Genomic DNA, 4467 nt, shown 5'->3' with positions numbered 1-4467 from the left:
GACCTGATTAGTTTTTGGTAAAGATCGGCCGGGCTATTTTCTTGTAATAAAGTGTTAAAAATTTTTTTTCGATGATTTTCACGAATTTTTTTTTGACGGTAGACTTATAGATCATACTAAAATATTACGGTCCTACGACAAGTCGTTTAATTTCAGAGAATCGTCAAAGTTTGCAAAAATTAGTGTCGTTTTTTTTGGCGTTTGTCAAAATTACAACTTTCATCGACGTTTGCTCAAAAACGCCTGAACCGATTTCAAAAATTTAAAAGCTAATCGATGTATCTTGATGTGGATTATTTTTTGTCAGTTTTGTGCAGCGATCGGCCAAACCATTTCTTTGTAAATTGGAAAAAGGTGTTAATCTTTTCGTCCACATTTAAGCTCATACTACCGAATCGATTTTCAAAAATGAAAAACTGTTCGAAAGATATCATTTGGGAATGATACTGATTAGTTTTAGTTGAAAATCTATCGAGCCGTTTTCTTGTAATTCACTGTTGAAAAAAAAATTAAGCCGATTTTTATGGAACTTTTTTTGGCGATATATATCCTGGTTTTATAGAACTTACTGAAATATTACGGCCTTACGACAAATAGTTTAATTCTAAAAATTCATCAACGTTTGGGAAAATGAGTAGTTTTTTTGACGTTTGTTAAAATTATAATTAGACGATTTACTTGGTATAACAATAGAGTGTTCGTTCGTTTTCAATTATGTGTAATGAATCCGCTCGGAATACTTTTAATCACTCATAAATCAATTTATTTTTATTGATTAAATCGATTATTTATACATATCGGGAAGTCCATGTAACTTGCCTCAAGGCAAAATACCAATACCAACTAGTTCACATTGGAATATTGATGTTTGGCTGGATTTTTATAGCTTATATGAGAAATAAATATAATTTACCCCAAATATGATTATAAAAACAAAACATGTGGTTATGATACCTAGTTATGAAGCTCAACTTTATAGATCAATTGTTTCTATGTTATTTTGTATACGTAGATAAGAAATGTAGAAGAAATTTATTAAAAACTTAGTTTTCGCAGTTTTAATTAAAACAAATATACATAAATTTAATACTAAATTTTGAGCTTCGTCCTAATATATAAAAATTCTTAAAGTACTTTAAAAAATACGTTGTCGATGCGCAACATTCAATTTGTAATTTTTATATAATTTTGGGTTTCCTACCAAAACTTAAGCCATAATTTTCCATTAAAATAAAAATGTTACGGCAGCGCTATGTCACGATTATTTCTTCATATAATTTGGTAGTGAAAACTTTTAAAATGCTATGTATTTTCTGTGTATCAGACGCACGGAAACTTTCTGCACAGAATGCAGTTAAAATAATATTATTTTTTTGACGTTTCTGCGTTTTTTTAGTTCGGTTTTACATCTAAACCGACTGACTGCATAGTAAATATATAGCATATTGACAGTTGGTACTGGCAATCTATATGAACATTGGACATAGACCTTAATAGTACACAGGTCTATGACATTGAACAGTAACATAGCGTTGCCATAACAACCTGGTAATAATTGTTTTATAATCCTGATAAGAATTTTTTTAAATGTTGTATTTTTCAAAGAATACTGTTGGTATTGCTTTTTATAATACCTATTTATTTAGTAATATGATAATTGATGTGAACTGAGTTATATAAAGGATAAAGGATAACTTGTAAAACTAAATTGAAAACGTTATATTTAATAATTTAATTTTTGGAAGTGAAGTTAATATTTAAGTAAAACACTTTATAATAATCATATCTTAGTATAATTTTAGACATTTAATGTAGAATTAAAATAATGATTTTACTAAATAATGATCAAAGCTTATACTCCAATTATTATTAATCGACTGGCATGCAATAGTTATTTTAATATTAAAAACAAAGTTATTAACTCTTTGGGGACGGCTGTCCACCTGAGTGGACAAACATACTTGGTGTGGCACAGGCTATTTTATAAACAATGACTCAGTTTGCATCGCAAAGTTGAATAAATTACATATAGCAGTGATGTATTTTGAAAATAATTTAGTATTTTGAAAGTTATTTTAGTAGTATTTTAGCCTTTTTCTTTGCTATATAGTATTTTTTCAATATTTGAAACAACCCAGCGCTTTTAAATATGGCAAAACGACTGGTGAATTTTGTGAATTAAGCAGTAGTGAAGATGAGTTTCAAATACACATTCATGCAGACGATTCTCCTTCAATAATCGAGATTGACATACATCAACAAACACCTCGACAACAAATACCATGCAATATAAGACATCCAATAGATTATTTTACTTTATATTTTACAAATGAATTATTAGACAATATAATAGAAAAAACAAACCATTATGGCAGCACAAAAATAAACAAATATACTGACTAATCAGTGGCATATTCTAAATGCGGGAGAAACAAAAAGGGACTGTATAGTCTACGAGATTTTATTGTGAAACATGGCAAAATCAACCCGCTATAATTGTAGGAAATTGCTTTAAACATTCTTTATAAAATTATCAAAAATAAATTGATATTATAAAAGTATGTCCTTCAATGACCAGAAATTTTTATCAAACAATTTGCATAACATACACAATGAAATCAAGTTTACAGCCGGTACAGTAGATTGTTTTAAAATCGGTGCCGTCCCGTAAGTGTTAATAGATATCTGATTTACTTACATATTATTTACAGCTAACCATTTATAATTGATAACTTTTGTTAGATTTATATGTGCTAGTTTTCTTATTTATAAACCAATAAAAGCAAAAATTAGAAAATGGTGTATATATATATATATATATATATATATATTTAAATTTGTAATTTAAATTTGGGGGTGCAATATATGTAAGTTGTCATTAAAAAAAAATCGTGTATACAAAATTGATATATGTAAATAACATCACAGGAATCCGTCGAAACTAATAATCAAAAGCCACTAGATATTAAATGCAGTTGCTAAATTATGCAGTTACTGAAATACTTTATTCGGAGTATGCTTCTGCTTTTTCTTTCATTTTTGTCTCTCGTGCTCTCAGCAATGGACAGTTCGGAAATATATGGTGTCATTCAGGGAGTCCATCGCTCTTGATCTTTTGCATCTTTTCGGGACGAATGCCATCATCTCTGTAGTTGAACAAAATATATTTGCTTATTTATCATATTCGACAGCCGAACAGTGGGCCTGAACGAACTATATATTGGTGGTATACATTAGATTTTTCCGGTAAATTTATTATCGTAAAATTTAGTAGTAATGCTTATCTATTAATATTTCGAAAATTGATGGAAAGAATTTAATTGATATTAAACTTTTTTTCTGAAAAAAAATGTTTTTTCTTTATTTTGACATATTGTGGAAGATCTGAACTTTTTTTTCAAAGCAATCGTACTGCTTTAACTGCATAGGGATAAAATATAAAGCGCATAAGCGCCGCGTCGCTGTCTAACGCATAAGCATTGGTACGGAACCCATAGGAATGTTAACAATATGTATACTTATTGTTAAAATCTCTATAAAATATCTGATAATTTGATGTGCATATGTCTAATGATCATTTTTGACCGCCGAATGGCTCATTTTTTTTACATTTTCCTCCATATCCCCGAAACCGCTAGACCTACCTTCATGAAAACTTTATCCATTCTTCATCTTGTCAATACAAGTGAAATGTTTTTTGAATTATTCAAATCGGACGCTCCGTTCTCTTCAAACTAATTAGCACGTCTCCTTATCAATACCAATGGAATGTTTTTTGAATTATTCAAATCGGTTGATCCGTGTTCTCGAAATTGTCGACGAAAATTTGTATCCGCACATACATACACACACGTACATACACACACACACATACATCCATTTTTTCTAAGGTATGCCAAAATGTTCAGAAACCTCTGAAACGTAAAGATATATAAAAATTTTCATTTTTGATTTTTTTGCGATTACTATAACTTGCCCTACGGGAAAGTTAACTAGATAGTTCACGATCATACGAAATGACTACTATTATAGTATAAAATGACTTTTGCAAATATTTATATATATATATATATATATATATATATTCGTTTTTAATTTTGTAGTTATTCATTATTTTGTAGTTATTACAGAAAAATGACCTTTTCCAATATGTTACAAGTTTAATTTTAAAAATAATATTTTTTGAGTGTTTTTGTCCTGGTAATAATAATAATTTTATATTGGTTTTTATTATTAGTAAAATTTTGTAATTTATTGTAGTTGCTGAATGATGACACGCATCTAGTGTCGAAACGTATAAATAAGTTTTTAAATACATTATTACCTTTCTATTTCTCACCTTCGATAACTCATAAGTATGTATGTATAACTATCTGTATGTATGTATATGTATGAATATATATATAGTTTATAGTATATCGAGTAGCTTAAAATTGTGGGACTATAATGCAAGTTGTAAGAAAGCAT

This window comes from Ctenocephalides felis, unplaced genomic scaffold (genome assembly GCF_003426905.1).
Source record: "Ctenocephalides felis isolate EL2017-DRISC unplaced genomic scaffold, ASM342690v1 CF-g0.4_SCAFFOLD_01886, whole genome shotgun sequence".
NCBI classification, from domain to species: Eukaryota; Metazoa; Arthropoda; class Insecta; order Siphonaptera; family Pulicidae; genus Ctenocephalides; species Ctenocephalides felis.
This window is presented reverse-complemented; position numbering follows the sequence as displayed.